Here is an 18,754-nt window from a genome sequence, read left to right on the forward strand (position 1 = left end):
GCCTCGGTGGCGGAATCACGTGACCCAGCGGTTGCCCCGCCTCCCCCGCTCCCCTCACTCCCCCGCCTCCGCCCGCGTTAAGGTGGAACCGGCCCGCCGGCCGCAGAGCGGTGCTGGGGTCAGAGGCAGAGTTAGCGCAGAGCCTCCCCCAACTACCTCCAAAATACACCCGAAATCCAGCTGGTCTCGGTGCTACCAGAGCCCCTCAATAAACCCTTGCCCATCTCAGAGAGTCCCACCCCAAAAGTGTATCCATCCAGACCCCCAGGGTGCTCAGGCAGTTCCCCGCCAAGAAATACCCCAAAGCCGGGGCTCCCTCCGACAAGCACTATAACATATGGTAGTTTTAAATTAACCTTGGCCTCCCACTTGCTTTTCTGGCCAGAACAGCAGAAAGAGGGGGTGGGGGAATGGGAGGTGTTCCCTGCCTTGTTCCTTGCCCCGCGAAGCTTTTCCAGGAGAGAAAATGTAATTGCATTTTGTTATGCACTGAACCAGGGGGTGGCCTTTTATGGCCCAAAAAACCACACACACATTCAATAAAACAGTTAATTTGCTGGGAGAGAGAGTCATAGGTGCAACATCCTCTTAAATAAGCGTCCAGGCAAGTGCTGCTGAAGGAGAGGTGAGTCTTTGTAAAGGGATCCTGGGTGGGTGTGCTACTCATCTTGTTTTTTTGGAGGACTTATTAGATTTTCAAGAGTCACACAATTAAAAAAAAAAATCCTCCAAGCCTCAGGAATTTGGATCAAGATGTGGGTCATACAGCTTGAATTGTAGTTTCAGACTGCCTCAGCACATCAGGAAGTTATGAAACGATGCCAGCCATGATGTGGCATGAAGATGTTGCAATGCAATGTTTGCTATGTTTCAGTTAGCAGTCCTTTAGGAAAACTTAGAAAAGAGGGAAAGGCTCCTCCAAGAAAAAAAATTGTCATTTTTCTTGGCCCTCTTGTCCGCTGTCCTCATCTGATTCTTGCTCTTCATGAGAAAGAAAAACTTGCTGCTATTCTGTTTTTCTGCTGTGGATAAGGGAAGTATTACAAAACACTAGTAAAAGTACAATTGTGCATTGTCAAAGTGATGGAAGATATGGCCTAATAGGTCTTATTTGCATCTCTAGTTTCTGTGGCCAAGGTCTCTCAGCTACATCTGTGCAACACCATTGGCTTCAGTGGAATTGCTCTGATACTAAAGGGGAAACTTTGGCCTGAACAGCTGGCTTCCTTGCTAGTCTCTTCCCACTGATCCTATGATGAGTCTTTGTAGGATCAAATATACTAAGAGCTTCATGAGTGATTCCTTCACAGAGGGCATAAACTGATTCATGGAGACTGAAAACCTTTCTTTAACTACAGTGGAAGCTATCTGACATTGGTTTGACTATGAGGATATGTCCTGTTTCTTTAAAATTGGAACTGGAAGCCAAACAGGATGGTAGCTGGGGATAGATCTAGTCAGAATGGAGGAGAAGGGGTAGCTTACTACATATGTACATTCAATTCTTTGCTGAGACAGCCAACAAGGAGAGCGGTGACTGTCAAGTGTGATGGTGGTCTTTTGTGGTATGGACACCTGTCCATTAGGAGCTGGACTGTATCCAACAACTCATTTCAGATGTGCTGTCAAATAATTATCAATCAAATGGTGATTATGTTTGGCCACTGGATTTAAACAGTCTAGCAATGATAGACTGTGTAACTCATTAGCAATTCCCTTGATCCATCCATTCCTGCTGGCTAAAATAGTGCAGATGGTTGAGTAGAACTGTAAAAGTGAGTCAGGGCCTTCTCCTGCTTGGAATAATTTTATAGCTGAAATTCACTAATCTGGTTTGTGGGGTTTGGATTGCTTCCCATAGGTCAGTTTGTTGTGATTTTGAAAGACTGTCTTAGACACTCTCCTGTTTATATTCATAAAAAATGGCAGCTCTTGGAATAAGACAAGAGAGAAGCAGCAGCTCTTTGAAGAAAATCTCTTATTGAGCGTCTGCTCTTCCCACTCCAATGGTAGTCAGTCACAAAACTCCCATTGACTTCAATGGGAGTGGAACACGACCCCTAGAGCAAAATGAGTAATTTTACCTTTTTTGCAAAAAGAAGAGGAGTACTTCTGGTACCTTAGAGACGAACAAATTTGTTAGACTCTAAGATGCCACAAGTACTCCTGTTCTTTTTGCGGATACAGACTAACACAGCTGCTACTCTGAAACCTTACCTTTTTTGGATATTTTACTGAGTGGAAAAGGATACTTTTTGCTTTCACAAAGAAATCAGACTGTAGCACATTACTGCAAATTGCTCATCACAGCAGAAGTGCAGCAGAAGACAAAAATAATTTTAAATTCTGACTTCAGGCTGAGTGGGACACCCTTCCTCCCTGAAAACAAATACTTATTGCTGTATTCTCTGCTGCTCCATGTGTTAATCCAAGCGTATGTTGTGACCGACAGATATGGCAATCTCCCTGCAATATAATTGAAAGCCCTTATTGTATTAAGTTTATGTATCATCGTGAGCTGGGATTGTCTATAACTTCTCTGGGGGGAGATGTGACAGATGTGAGATTTGGGAGTTCAAAAAACTATACTGAAAACATGCCAGACAAGTATGGACTTTTGGACAATAAGTATTAAGTTGATTTCCTGGGGTATCCCTACAGAGAGGTTAATCAAATTCCCCACTCTAGTTATGCAAAAACCCAGTCTTTTGAAGCTATGCCCTGAGGAGAGGGTGTTTTTCTGTTGATTACCTATTACACAGCCCAAGATCAGAGGGCCGAGCTGTATAAAAAATTGGCTGATTGGCCTGGTCTCAGTTCTGGATCTAAGACAGATATGAACTTGTAACCATTGGCTAAACCCAGTTGTGAAAACTACCAAAGCCCTAGGCTGGAGTTAGGTTGACCTTTGATAAGCATTTTAGCATGTGTATAGGTTCTTTTATTGCTTTAATATGTTTTCTCTATCTTGCTTTTACTTTAAGAATAAATATGCTTGCCTAGAAGGAGCAGTGTGGTAACTTACAACTGAGGGCAATACTGTGCTCATAGCCTTTGGAGAGAAACCACAGTGCAGCCTTGTAGGCAGTCAGGCTTGCTGGGGATATCACAGGGTAAACCAGGGAGCTGTGCAGCCTTAATATGCCTGGTCAGGAGGGATAAAGATGTGGGTCTCTACACAGGAAAGGTGACAACTGGGAGCCAGAAATAAAAGTGGGTACTCTTGGCGGACCATAGTGGGGAGAATACAGATAGTTTCCCTGAAACTGTGACAGTGACATTATACAGGTCTGTCGCATCTTACGCGCATATAACATGCGTGATTTCAGCTTTATGCAGTCAGCAAAAACAAAAACAAAAAAAGAAAAATTAACAATTTTAATACTATACCGTAGCATAAGATGCGACAGACCTGTAGTTATTTATCCTGTACTAACATTTCCAAACTGTGGCATTCCTCTGAGTCCCGTGGTGACTAAGTGTCATTGTCACACCAGGAATTGTTTGTTTTTCAATAACACCTTGAGGCTCCAGTCAGTCTTGAGGCTCTATTATATTAGACACTTCGAACACCTGGTAAGAGACAGCCCCTGTCCTGAAGTTTACATTCAAAATAAGGCTCACCAGAATGACTATTTTGAAAACACTTATGTATTTCTTTATCAAATAATTCATACATAGCACATTGTCAAAGAAACATGACAGTGCAGAGATATTAGCAGTCCTGTGATCCAACACACGTGTGTGGAGAAAGTGTTCCAACTCTTCTGTAAGGAAAAAAATACAACTCCTGACACAGGTGTAAGATTCATATGACCCAAGGGCATAAATGCACTAAAACATGATCACTGCTGTTAGTAATGACACACTTCCTGCAGTTAAAAAAAAATTAAGAAATCTTCATTAATCCCTCTGGCAACTGGCAATCTCAAGCTGCCTCAGTTTTGCCTTGAGACTGGTAGTGCTTAGAAAAAGCTTGAATCATCAAGGCCTGACATCAGAACTTCACTAGAAGAGAAGTTGAAGAGATTAAACAAACATTCTAAATATTTCTAACTCTTAGTAAGATAATACTTGAGTCATCTTGTACTGTGTGCTCGTGTAACTCTTGTTCCACTTCCACCGCTGAATTATGTTGGTGCGTTGAAAGGAAAGACTCCTTACTTAGCATGTTACACTACCCTAGTTGCATTTTCTTTTATCTCCTTGTATTTCTTAGCCTCTGAATTTATTTTTTCAGCAGTGTGTGTGTGTGTGTGTGTTTTAAAGGACACAGGTTTTAAATTATGCTAATTATTATTGCATGCCTATTAACTCGCACTACTGCTTTATAAAGGAAAGAATGCCAACTTTTTAAAAAATCATGTAAAGGAAACGAACCAGATTTAGCTCTGAACATGTTTGGCATATTCCACTGTGCAAGTAAGTTCTTTTCCATTTTACCATAGATCCTGGGATCAATGGAAACTTTGAGCATGAAGAGGAATGGAGGACCTGGCCTTGATGAGCAAGTGAGAGCATAAATAGAAAGGGTGTGATGACAAGCACATGACTTGATCTGTAATCCATTGATCCCAAGATGCATTTCTACATCTGTGACATAATTCAGATATTTTTGCTAGTAAACTGGAGATATTTGAATGGGTGAAATTCTGTATCTGTGGGATCACATAAGGAAAAAGGTGAACAAAGTTACAAGATAACACAAGGGCAGAGTGAACTCATGGTGAACTCCTCACAATTAAGGACATTCCAACTAATTGTAATGAAGGGAAATGTTTGCCAGCCTTCAATGCAGTATGATGAAGAAGAATATTTTTAAAAGTATGTGAGGGAGAGAGTGTGTGTGTTGTGGGCAGACGGGCACATTATGCTACCACGGGAAAGAATTTTAGTTAAGTGGCGATTTCTGTGAAGTCTGAGGGAAATCATGCCAAAGCACGCACACACACAAAACCTATGTCAGTCTCTCACAATCCTCATGGTTGAAAATAATTCCTCAGAGGAAAAATAGTTGTTGCTGAGCTTGCAGCCCTTATGAAAGCACTGCAATACCCTAGTAATGGCCCAAAATACTGAGAGTGAAATACAAGGTCTGTGTACCACTAAGCCTCACCAGACCCTACTGAGATGGGACAACTGGAAGGGACCTTGAGAGCTCATCTAGTCCAGTCTCCTGCACTCAAGGCAGGACTAAGTATTATCTAGATCATCCCTGATAGGTGTTTTTCCAACCTGCTCTTAAAAAATCCCCACTGATGGTGATTCCACAACCTCCCTAGGCAATGCATTCCAGTGCTTAACCACTTTGACAGTTAGGAAGTTTTTCCTAATGTCTAACCTAAACTGCCCTTGCTGCAATTTAAGTCCATTGCTTCTCATCCTATCCTGAGAAGTTAAGAAGAACATTTTTTCTCCTTCCTCCTTGTAACAGCTTTTTATATACTTGAAAACTATTATCATGTCCCCCCTCAGTCTTCTCTTCTCCAGACTAAACAAACCCACTTTTTTCAATCTTACCTCATAGGTCATGTTTTCTAGACCTTTAATCATTTTTGTTGCTGTTCTCAGGACTTTCTCCAATTTGTCCACATCTTTCCTGAAATGTGGCACCCAGAACTGGACACAGTACTCCAGCTGAGGCCTAATCTGTGCAGAGTGGAGCAGAAGAATTACTTCTTGTGTCTTGTGTACAGTACTCCTGCTAATACATCCCAGAATGATTGCTTTTCTTCCCCCAACAGTATTACACTGTTGACTCATATTTAGCTTGTGATCCACTATGATCTCCATATCCCTTTCTGCAGTACTCCTTCCTAAACAGTCATTTCCCATATTGTGTGTGTGCAACTGATCACTCCTTCTTAAGTAGAGTACTTTGCATTTGTCTTTATTGAATTTCATCCTATTTACTTCAGACCATTTCTCCAGTGGTCCAGATCATTTTGAATTTTCATCTTATCCTTGTAGATGTCCAGCGTTGGGGCTCGGCCCTTTCAGGTGCAGCTGGGACCCAGGCGCCTCGCTACCAATGCAGATAGGTCAGGGTCCAGGACCTTCAGCGGGGGTTGAACACACCAATAGTCTATAAACCCAGGCCCTAGGTCAGGGCGGGCAACAAGCAGTTCAGAGCCCAGGAGAAAGGCCTCCTTAGGCCAGCGAGAGGGGGAGTCTGCCACCCTTGGAAGGGTGGCAGGGGGAACGCAGGCCCTCCCACTCCACTGTGTTCCAGCCCGGGGCCCTATCAGTGGCCAAGACTCGCTGCTGTCAGCGGTGATCCTGGCCACAACACACTGACATGGGTTCAGGCTCTCCAGGAGCCAAACCCGGGTTGGCTACCCCCGGGCCACTTCCGACCTCCCCCTCTCTGGGTACCTGGGTCTCGCCAGCATCTTCCAGTGGGTCCCAGACCATGGGTTTCTCAGAATACCAGGCACAGGGAAGCTCCGGCAGCTCCTCAGGGTACCGGGCACGGAGAAGCTCAGGCCAGGCGAGAGCTCGGCCCCCCCCATGTCTGTTCCCTTCAGTGACCAGCTTCCAAGTGAGCGCCGGGGCTGGGTTTTTATACTTCCTGTCCTGCCCCTTGACTTGGGGGGCAGGGGCGGGGGCGGGAACTGGCGGCGGTGGCTTCGCCCCACTTTGGCGGCTGCAGCTGCTTGGCCCTTTCAAGTGTAGCTCGGACCCAGGGCGCCTCGCTACAATCCTCCAAAGCACTTGCAACCCCTCCCAGCTTGGTATCATCTGCAAACTTTAGAAGTGTACTCTCTATACCATTATCTAAATAATTGATGAAGATATTGATCAGAACCTGACCCAGAACTGATCCCTGCAGGACCCTACTCAAAATGCCCTTCCAGCATGACTGTGAACCACTGATAACTACTCTCTGGGAATGATGTTCCAACCAGTTATGCACCCACCTTATAGTAGCTCCATCTAGATTGTATTTCCCTAGTTTGTTTATGAGAAGGTCATGCGAGACTGTATCAAAAGCCTTACTAAAGTCAAGCTATACTTCATCTACCATTTTCCCTCTATCTACAAGGCTTGTTACCTTGTCAAAGAAAGCTATCAGGTTGGTTTGACATAAATTGTTTTTGAAAAATCCATGCTGTTATTTATCACCTTATTGTCTTCTAAGTGTTTGCAAATTGATTGCTTAATTATTTGCTCCATTATCTTTCCAGGTACAGAAGTTAAGCTGACTGGTCTGTAATTCCCTGGGGGAGTGTCATAACTATAAAGGGAAGGGAACAGCCCTCCTGTATACAATACTATAAAATCCCTCCTGGCCAGAGATACCAAAATCTTTTTACCTGTAAAGGGTTAAGAAGCTCAGGTAACCTGGCTGACACCTGACACAAAGGACCAATAAGGGGACAAAATACTTTCAGATCTTGATGGGGGGAATCTTTGTGTGCTCTTTGTTTTGGGGGCTGTTTGCTCTTGGGATTAAGAGGGACCAGACATCAATCCAGGCTCTCCAAATCTTTCTGAACCAGTCTGTCATATTTCAAACTTGTAAGTAACAGCCAGGCAAGGCATGTTAGGTTTATCTTTGTTTTCTCAACTTGTAAATGTTCCTTTTTGCTGAGAGGATTTATCTCTGTTTGTTGTAACTGTGAACCTACACCTGGAGGGGGTTCCTCAGGGCTCTTTGAATCTGATTACCCTTAAAGTTATTTTCCATACTGATTTTACAGAGATGATTTTTTACCTTTCTTTCTTTAATTAAAAGCCTTCTTTTTTAAGAAGCTGATAGATTTTTCCTTGTTTTAAGATCCAAGGGGGTTGGATCTGGACTCGCCAGGAACTAGTGAGGGAAAAGGAGGGGGAATGGTTAATTTCTTCTTGTTTTAAGATCCAAGGGTTTGGATCAGTGTTCACCAGGGAATTGGTGGAGGGATATATTCTGGGGGGATGTAGACAGAGTTTCCAAAGTAACTTTTAAACGATTTGGGTGGTGGCAGTCAAACCAGATCTAAGCTGGTAATTAAGCTTAGTGGTTCTCATGCAGGTCCCCACATCTGTACCCTAAAGTTCAGAGTGAGGAAGGAATCTTGACAAGGCGTTGTCCTTATTTCCCTTTTTATAGATGGGCACTATATTTGCCCTTTTCCAGTCTTCTGGAATGTCTTCCATCTTCCATGATTTTTCAAAGATAATTGCTAATGGCTCAGATATCTCCTCAGTCAGCTCCTTGAGTATTCTAGGATGCATTTAATCAGGCCCTGGTGATCTGAAGACATCTAACTTGTCTAAGTAATTTTTAACTTGTTCTTTTCCTATTTTAGAATCTCGTCCTACCTCATTTTCACTAGCATTCAGTATGTTAGATGTCCAATTGCCACCAACTTTCTTGGTGAAAACTGAAACAAAGAAGTCATTAAGCACCTCTGCCACTCCCTCGCCCTCTTGCTCCTGGATGCCCTGCCTTCGTGGTACCTGCTGGGGCTGTCAGCAGGAGTTGGGCCCTGCTATCCTCTGGAGACACCTGGGGCACATTGCTGGAGGAGTAGGCACTCAGTGGGTTCTCCATTTACCCAGAGGCGGTGGGGCTCAGGCTTTGGGGTTCAGTCCTAGGGTGGCAGGCTGTAGCTGTGGGGCTTCAGGCTCAGTCCCAGTCTCTGGCTGCACAGCAGCAGGCCTCAGACTCCGGTGGCAGGGCTTCAGGCTCTAGCCCTCTACTGCCTCCCTTGGCCCTCCCATCCAGGGCTTAATTTGTTCCCAGGCTTGCCGGGACTGAGTAAGTCTGCTATGAAAAGTGACACTTAAATATTTGTTAATATCACTTTTCACAACAGATTTACTAGCTAGCAATAAATAAATTACAATGATTTGGACGTGTCTATGTGCATATTTATTTGTTTTCCCTAAATCTAATAAAGTATTTTAGGAAAAAGTGTGAGAGTGGCCATCAGCAAGAGTTGGTGGCCACACTCTGAAACCACCAAAAATTTGTCCTGAGAACCCCTATTCTAAGTCCAGTCTTTTGATATTTCTCTGCAATTTATTCAGAACTGATGGATTCTTGGGGATAGAACATAAGGAACAATCCTGAACTGACAGGGTGAATTGACAGTGTGACAGGTTTTTTTCCATCTTAGGATTCTGTGAAACTATTATAAGTCTGACAGGAATGAAAGTTACATCGGTTGTGGAAGAAAGAGTACCCAGCTCTCCTAACTGGCTGGGGGAGTGGCTGATTGTTCCTCTGCTTAAACTGAGGCCTGGTCTACACTACGCGTTTAAATCGATTTAAAGAGTGTTAAATCGATTTAACGCTGTACTCGTCCACACTACAACGCCCTTTATATCGATATAAAGGGCTCTTTAAATCGATTTCTGTACTCCATTCCCGACGAGAGGTAGCACTAAATCGATATTAACAATTCGGAAGTACTGTTAGGTGTGACGGAAATCGAACGTTATCTGGCCTCCGGCGGATCCCACAGTGCCACGCACACCGCTTCTGGTCCAGCAATCTGAAACTCGACTGCAGCGGCAGGTAACAGGAAAGCCCCGCGCAACTTTGATTACATTTCCTGCTTGCCGAGCTGGTGGAGCTCTGATCAAGCACGGGAGTGGGATGCAGTCTAAATACCAAAAAGAGCTCCAGCATGCATGACCGTACGGGAGATACAACCTGATGGCTGTATGGGAGAAAACAAATCTGTTGTAATCAGAGCCCGTTACAGAACACGAAATGCCAAAAAGCGTTTTTGAAAAAAAAGCTCAGGATACACAGTGCTGCCGTGAAAATAACGGAGGCCAGATGACTCAAATGGACCGCTTCATGGAGGGAGGGGGGGGAGGGAGGCGGTCAAGGACTCGCAGCTTCCACAGTCCCCGCATCAAAACAGTAATTTGCATCGCTGACTCGCCCAATGTCAGTAGGCTAAACACAGTGTCTGAGCGATGGTTCAGGGAACAGCCTTCTCAGTTTCTTTCCCCTCCCCGCCCACCAATGAAAGGAAAAGGGAGAAATTCATCCTTGCTACTTCAACTGTCACCGCTATTTGTGTACTGAGCTGCTGGTAGACGCGATGCTACAGCAATGAAGAGCAGTACTCCGCTAACTTCTCCTCTCTCCCCTTCTCAGGTGGTAGCGGAGCGTGTGAGGACTGCCCCATTCATCCTCGAGAACCCCTGCCTGATATTGCTAAAAATACATGAGGAATGATTCCGGTTAGCTCCCATAGATAGGACAGAACGCCATAGATCATACGGGGGCTCACCCACCCCCCCCTTTCCAGGTGTAAAGAAAAGATTCCGTTACTGCTGGCGTCAAGGCCCGGCGAGGCTGCCTCCATCGTTCTTTTGGCCTGCATTCTTTTTCATTATTCACTGACACAACATGTGGGGGGACACTGCACGGTAGCCCAGGTAAGGTTGGTGGGGAGGAACGAACGGGGTGCGTTGTGCGGGGCACCCCCCGGTGAAACGACATGGAGCAGCTGTGCTTTCTGATACACTGGTTCGCTAAAGATACTTGCCTCTATCTGGCAGGACCGGACTCTATTTATAGAAACAACATAAGGGAATGATTCAGTTCCCAATAGTCAATCACCAATTTGCTTTCAAAATTTCAGCGCAGGGGCATCCATGAGCAGTGGACAGTATCAGTAGAGGAGAGATAAACTGTCATTCATTGCCTAGTTTTCTTCCGGCGCAAGTAGACGGTACGGGAATCAACTGTGAACCTGGATACTCTGTCTCGCACATGCAAAAAGCAAGTGAACTGCGTCGGGGAGTGGAGTATCACCTCTCTTCCCGGCATCCAAGTACACATACGGGCCGGAAAAAAAAAAGCGAACGGGCTCCATGTTGCCGGCTATGAGATGCCCAGGCATCCAGGGAAAACGGCACGAAGAGTATGTCGCTGATGTTCCGAGAAAAAAGGAAATGACTGACGAGATTACCCAGAAACCCGCCGGACAATTAGAGTTCAACCAGAATCCAAAGGTGGTGGGAGACTGAGCGGGACTATGGGATAGACAGGAGTGCTACCACATGCCACCTTCGAATCGACGTTAGCCTTGGAGCTGACGCCACAAAACCGATATTCTTGGCTAGTGTTGGCCGCATGAAATCGAATTTATAATATCAGTTTTATAAAACCGATTTTAGCTAATTCGATATTATCCCGTAGTGTAGACGTGGCCCAAGATGTGAAGAAACAGAAAACAAAGAAGACAACGTTAGAGACTGAGGATGGGGAGCTACGAAGCATTACTGGCCAGTAGGCACAAGATAGTCTCTTATCCTGGAGTGCCATGAATCAGCCTCCCCTCTTCATTTAGAGTCTTCCTGCTGCTGAATTGGAGTGGGCAAAGCCCTCATTTCCATGCAGATGGTTTCTATAGATTGTGAGGGGGAATGGGAGGGGTAGAGAGCTGCAGGACAACCACTGCAGTGGAGGAGAATAAGCCAGCCATCTGCACCTGAAGATATCGGAGAAATGAAGCCAACTGACTTTTCTGGAATGTGTGGGTGGGGAGGCTGCCCCCAACAGAAGATAATAGTGGCCCTAGTACTTTTTGGGGCAGAAGAGGATATTCCCATGCTCATAGTTTTGTCTGTCTTTGAGTTTTAGGAGTTAGAGCCCAAAAGTAAAAACAAGAAGTAGGGGTTACAAATCCCCATGCATCCAAATGAATAAAATATTTATGTGAACATCTGTGAAAAGAAGCTGCTGAATGTCCTACAACTCTAAAAGGCACAAAGGAGAGACATAGGCTGGACAAATGAACTCAGCCTAGAAAATGATGAAAAGAAGAATCAGAAGGAATATAGATAAGAGTCAAAATAAGGAAAATGAACTTAAAGTACAGCAGCTGACAGACATACATATACTGTGTGACACAGATCACAGCCATTCCACCTTCAGAGTGTTAGCTGATCAATGTTACACAGATACTACTCAGCAAAACCTCCAAAACATTAAGGGATGATCCAGAATTAGGGTGACCAGATGTCCTGATTTTATAAAGACAGTCCCGATTTTTGGGTCTTTTTCTTATATAGGCTTCTATTACCCCCAACCCCCATCCCAATTTTTCACATTTGCTGTCTTGTCTCCCTATCCAGAGTACAGTATGTTGCACTATAACTGAGTAGGTGAGATATTGCTCAGCGTGTTATCTATCCAGGACAAAGTCCTAGAAACATTCTGGTGAACTAAGAGAGAGCTTTGCACTAGTGTGATCTGAATATGCAGATAGTTAAATACACATGCTTTCTCTTGTTTAGAATTCAAATTGCTGTGTTTTTAGTTGCCAGCTTGCACAGGCCAGTTGGTGAGATATAAAAATATAAATGGTACCATTGCTTGAGGCAGATAGGAAATGACAACCACTGTTACTAGAGAATTACCTATGCAAACAGCACAAGTGTAAGAATGACGTATGGCCAGTGTAATGTACGGTACTGATCAAGAAAAGGTAATTAGATTTATTATAACTGACACAGCTTGCCACGATGTCAACTAACTTTTGTTTCAATCTTTCAAGTGTGAAATAGAAGCAGCTGAAAATTAATGCAAAATTTTATTTTGGAGAATTGTGCAGACAGCAGGCCAAATTCTCTCACACATACACTTGCTACACCATTGGCTTCAGTGAGTTTGTAGTTATGCAGCTCAAAGCAGAATGGTAGCCTAGGAATTTAGGATGGTTACAATCCGATGCCAAGGACCAGGTTCAGGGCTCAATCCTACAAAGTGCTGATCAGTTGGTCTCAATCCAGCAAAGCACTTAAACACATGTTTTTCCAATAGCAAACATAAAGCTAAAAAGCAAAGATGTTCATTTCCCCCCATTGCTATCACCACATTCTTTAGTTCATCAGGACAGCTATGGTCACAATTAGAGAGATTCCATCAGCTTGAAAAGAAAATTAGCTAAGAAGCCCTAGGAAGGTATATCAAGGCCCATCTTATTTGCCTTGATAAAATAAAGGCTGAGAGATGTTCACTTTCAGTTAACTTATGAACCGTGGGCCTGACTGATCACGGCAATAGTTTTTAAGCATTATTGCCATTAAAAGTCAAGGCGGAGTTTGGTATGACATGATACATCCATAAGATCTTTGCTGTCTCTTATTGATAAGCACCACCAATTTGCTAACAAGATGTAATGATGTTCTTTCACTGAAAGCTTTTTCTTTTTTCCTCTAAATAAGTTGATATCAGTGAGGCCAAGAGGTACCTGCAGAGAAGAGACTCTAGGTTCTGAGGCCCGGATCCTCAAAGGTATTTAGGAGCCTAACTTCCTTGATTTCAATGAGAGTTAGGCATCTAAGCCCCTTGGGGGATCTGGGCCTAAGTCTTCTGATAGATCACAGGGTACCAAGATGCTTGTCAAGTCATTGGGTCAAAGTAAGATGTGCTGTTTAAATTAGTGTAAGTGGATTTGCTTACACTCAGACTCCCATATGTATAGGTGTTGACTCTGAGAGAGCTCTGGATCTGGAGCACCCACAGGGAAAAAGTGATGGGTGCTGAAAACTCACCAGCAACCCCCCATTAGCTCCCCTTTCCCCCAGTGCCTCTTGCCTGCCAATTAGTGCTTTCCCCTTTCTCCCCACACCTCCCACCCACCGTGATCAGCTGTTTTGTGCCATGCAGGAGGCTCTGGTCGGGGGAGGAACGAGGGTGCGGCATGCTCAAGGGAAGGGGTGGAATGTGGCGGGAAGAGGCAGGGTGGGGGCAGGGACTTGGGAGAAGGGGTGGTGGGAAGAGGTGGGGTGGGACGGGGCTTGGGGGAAGGGATGGGGTGAGGTAGGGCTTGGGGCAGAGCTGGGGTCAAACACCCCTGGCACATTGGAAAGTTGGTGCCTGTGCCCATATGCTCAGTTAGTATAGAACTGCTTCCTAATAGTGTAGATCCTACAAGCTATTTACAACCACCTACCAATATGTAAATAAGCATAAGGAAGAGTAAGAGGCTGTAACTGACATGCCAAGTTGCTGAAAGAAGTATTTTACGGAGAGCTAGGAGTGTCTTTACCTTGCACAGTTTTACACCTGGTTAGTTGCTTTTCTTGACACATTCTTCTTTTGGGGACATCTACAACAATTCTAACTTGATTAGACTCACCTTTGAACTTGGGCCTTTGTATTTTTGTGTATTGCACACAGAGGAAGTAAGCGTCACATCAGGAAGTGGTCAAACTATTATTTTACAACTGAGTTGCTAAACATGTACCTAGAACAGAAGCCTACTGAACATGTTGCTGATCTGGCTTGTGATATGCAGCAGTGTTTAGTCTTTCTAGAAAACTTTGCTTGAAAAGTGTTGACATAAAAGTATTCAGCCTAGCTGAAGACCAAACAACATAGTTAGCAAGGAACTACTGTATTTTTGCATTAACTCCTCAGTGAGAGTACTTTATTCTGATCCTCTTTGCTTGTTTTTGTAGACATTTTTTCACATGGGGTGAGGTGCTCTGAAAGGATGTTGGTGCATACATAGTAAAAGAGGCACTTTTTAAAGCACATAGGTGTCTAACTCCCATTGAAATCAATGAGAGTTGGTGCCTAGATACCTTTGAAAATCCGAGTAGGCTCCTATCTCTGCCCATAGACCCCTAAATCCCTTTAAAAATCTGGCCATTAGGAGCCTAAGTCTCTTTGACTTTCAGTGAGACTTTGGGTCCTCAGTGTTCAGGTCATTTCTGATAATAGCTTACTGTATTTTTAGACTCCAAGATTTTAAGGGGAGGGATTATCCCTTTCTATGTGTCCATAAAGCACCCAGCATATTTTGGGTGCTACTGTAGTATAAACAAACAAATATTGCTACTAATTAAATCAATTCCCCTCAAAGCAGAGCCAGAGAAAAGAGCTAGGCCTTTCACCATGCCATAAAGGCCAATTAGACCATTGGAATGTTCCTTTTAGTTTCTAAACTTTTCTCTGCCCAGGGGATTCTTGGCTTTTGCAGGTGTGATGTGAATGGTATGGTACGTGCAACTATTTTTCTGTTTATCTTTCCTCTTTTCTTTAAATTACTGCACAGTTCTGTCTTTCTAACCCTCTCCCAGTGTAGAGAGGAATGGATTTTTCTTCCCACTCGTTCCATAGGGGCTATCTGGATGACCGAGTGCTTCATTGTAGCCAGCAAAAGCTAATGGAAAACACTAGCATTTCCCAGTGAAAAGAGAGAGCATCATATTCATTTGTATTTCTCCTTTTATTTCAGCCCATGGCTGGAGAGACTACTGGAGAAAATAGCAGTGGCTTCTTCTCCCTAGCTTGCTTCAGAGAATCTGGAGCTGGTATTCAGCTACTCTCTGAAAATGACCGTCACTAGGTGAGAACCAACCCAGCTGTAGCTTGTATGAAGAGTAACAGGTACAGCAGCAGCCAACCAAGCGGAACAGAGACGGCTTGGGAATTCTGCGGTATAAAACGGATTTATAGCAACAACCTAGGGTCCATCTCAAGCAGGAAACAGGACAGGTTGGGGGGAACGTACCAGTAAAGCCTGAGGAGCTGACGTTGCAGAGCTAGCTGCTTACCTATAACACAAGCAAGCCGCATAAATCTGAAGTAACTACTGAAATCAGTGGTGTTGCTGCAGATTTACACTGGTGTACAGAGATCAGACTCTGGCCCTGGTTATATTCCGAACTGTGGAAAGCTATAATCCATCATTATTGTATTTTCCTGTTCATGAATGTTTGCCTTCTATACCTCAACTCAACTTGCTCCAAGCTATCTCTTTCAAGCTTCCCCCATTGTCTTGCCTGGTAACACTGACTCTGTACCCATTCTTCTCTGATTGCACAAGTTCCTTGTGCTGATCATGCAGGAAGTATTTCCTGAGGTAGCATTTCCTGATGACTAACTACTGAGGAAATCAGCCTGGAGACTGTGATGATGAATCTTTCTTTCTATTTTTTTTTTAATCTTTTAAAAAAATTCTCCCTTTGTACTATTTTTGAACTTCAAAAAGCTGGTCATGATAGAAATGTGTTTTCTATTAAAGACTCTAAATCTGGGTTCTCCCCTTTTTGAGAACAGAGCAATAAACATCAAAAACCCCTATCAGTTTTCTGCTGGGTTATTGGCCTTTTTAAAAGTTTTATTTGCCAATGTTTAGCATCTTGTGTTTTGGGGTTTTTTTATTACTCTTATTTTTATTATTTGAACAAGGGTTTTGATTATTAGAAATATGGATAGTAGGGTTTGTGATGACTGTGAGAAATGCATGATGAATTGCTTGGTGGGTGTGAAGTTTGTGGAGCTCTCAAGACATCTAAACAGACTTATTTGCGGTGCTGGGGTGGAACCAGTGGACGTGGTACATAGGGAAAAGTAGGAGAGAGGTCCTGAAGGCCAAATTTGGGCTGCTAGGTAAGAGATTAAAGTCTAGAACCTCCATGGTAACATTCCCTGAAATGCTTCCAGTTCCATGAGCAGGGCCAGTTAGACAGGCAGAACCGCAGGGTCTCAATTTGTAGATGAGACGATGGTGTAGGGAGGAGGGCTTTAGATTTATTAGGAACTAAAGAACCTTTTGGTCAAGAAGGAGACTACACAGGAGGGTTAGGGTCAACCTAAACCAAAACAGAATTAGATTGCTGGCATGTAAAATTAAAAACATTTGTAGAAGAGTTATTAAACTAAGGGCTGGATGAAAGCTGACAAGTGCAGAGGAGCACATGGTTCAAACAGAGAATGTCCCTTAGGGGAGGATCTATTAATGGGGATTCTCTATATCCTAAACAGGAGAGGATTGAAGCAGATAAAGTACAAGTAGGAGTTAAAGAGAAATAGTCAAATGAAAAGGGTCTCATTCAATTAGACTAGATGACCCTTGTGTTCCCTTGTCACCCTATGATTCTATGAAGGAAACAGCTAAATACTGACAAATTTTATAAGTGCTAGTGTAGAAATGCAAGAAGTATAACTATTTGAGTTCCTGGTATTAAATGAGGCTATTGATATAATAGGCATCACAGAATCTTGGTGGAACCATGATAATCATTGGGACATGATAATACCAGGGTACAAAACATATAGGAATGAAAAAGTAGGTTGTACTGGTGTGGGAGTGGCACTACATGTGAAAGAAAGCATAGGGTCAAACATAGTAAACATTTTAAATGACTCAAACTGTACCAGAGAATCTCCATAGATAGAAATTCCATGCTTGAATAATAAGAATATAGCAATAGGAATTTAGTACTGACCACCTGACCAGGATGATGAGAGTGATTGTGAAATGCTCAGGGAGATTAGAGAGGCTACAAAAACAGAAAACCCTGGAATAATGGGGGATTTCAACTATTCCCATATTGACTGGGAACATGTCACCTCAGAATGGGATGCAGAGATAGCATTTCTAGATTCAGTTAATGACTTCTTGGAGCAGCTAGTCCTGGAACCCACAAGGGAAAAGGCAATTTTTTATTTAGTCCTAAGTGGTGCACAGGATTTGGTCCAAGAGGAGAATATAGCTAAACTGCTCGGTAATAGCAATCATAATGGAAATAAATTTAACATTCTTGTAGGGTGAAAATACCAAAGAAACCCACCAGAATAGCCTTTAACTTCAAAAAGGGGAACTACACGAAAATGAGGAGGCTAGTTAAAAGGAAATTAAAAGGAACAGTCATAAGACTTAAATGCCTGCAAGCTTTTTAAAAACACCATAATAGATGCTCAAACTATATGTATACCTCAAATAAAGAAAAAGCAACAGGACCAAAAAACACCCCCGTGGCTAAACAACAGAGTGAAAGAGGCAGTTAGAGACAAAAAGGTATCTTTAAAATTGGAAGTCAAATCCTACTGAAGAAAACAGAAAGGAGCTTAAACTCTGGCAAGTCAAGTGTAAACGTATAATTAGGCAGACCAAAAAAGAATTTGAAGAGCAACTAGCAAAGGACACAAAAACTAACAGCAATTTTTTGAAAAGTATATCAGGTGCAGGAAGCCTGCCAAACAGTCAATGAGGCCACTGCATGACTGAGGTGCTGAAGAAGCACTCAAGGAGGACAAAGCCATTGCAGAGAAGCCAAATGAATTCTTTGTATCGGTCTTCTCTGCAGAGGATGTGAAGGAGATTCCCACACCCAAGCCATTCTTTTAAGATGACAAATCTGAGGAACGGTCCCAGATTGAGGTGCAAATAGAAGTGGTTTTGGAAAAAAAATGATAAATTAAAGTCACCAGGACCAGATGGTATTCACCCAAGAATTCTGAAGGAACTCAAATATGAAATTTTAGATCTACTAACTGTGGTATATAACCTATTGCTTAAATCAGCCTCTCTACCAGATGACTGGTGGAAAGCTAACATAATGACAGAATTTAAAAAAGGCTCCAGAGGTGATCCTGGCAATTACAGGTCGTTAAGCCTAATTTCAGCACCAGGCATATTAGCTGAAACTAGTAAAGAACAGAATTATCAGACACATAAATTAACATGATATGTTGGGGAAGAGTCAACACAGCTTTTGCAAAGGGAAATCATGCCTAACTCATCTGCTGGAATACTTTTGAGAGTGTCAACAAACATGTGCTCATGGGTGATCCAGTGGATATAGTGTACTTGGATTTTCAGAAAGCCTTTAACAAGGTCTCTCGACAAAGGCTCTTAAGCAACATAGACAGTCATGAGAAAAGAGCGAAGGTCCTCTCATGGACCAGTAAAAGACAGGAAACAAAGAGGAGGAATAAATGGTCAGTTTTCACAGCATAGACATAAACAGTAGAATCTCCAGAGGATCTGTACCAAGACCA

General features: G+C 43.3%; 1 long non-coding RNA gene across 1 annotated transcript; it reads left to right on the forward strand.

Annotated features, from left to right (window-relative positions):
• The first annotated feature begins 3,809 nt into the window (after positions 1–3,809).
• Positions 3,810–17,920, forward strand: LOC116829404 (uncharacterized). The gene is made up of 2 exons (XR_004374728.2): positions 3,810–4,511; positions 15,204–17,920. It is a non-coding gene; the product is annotated as an uncharacterized LOC116829404 (long non-coding RNA).
• Positions 17,921–18,754: the final 834 nt, after the last annotated feature.

Source organism: Chelonoidis abingdonii, chromosome 8 (genome assembly GCF_003597395.2).
Source record: "Chelonoidis abingdonii isolate Lonesome George chromosome 8, CheloAbing_2.0, whole genome shotgun sequence".
Classification (NCBI taxonomy): Eukaryota; Metazoa; Chordata; order Testudines; family Testudinidae; genus Chelonoidis; species Chelonoidis abingdonii.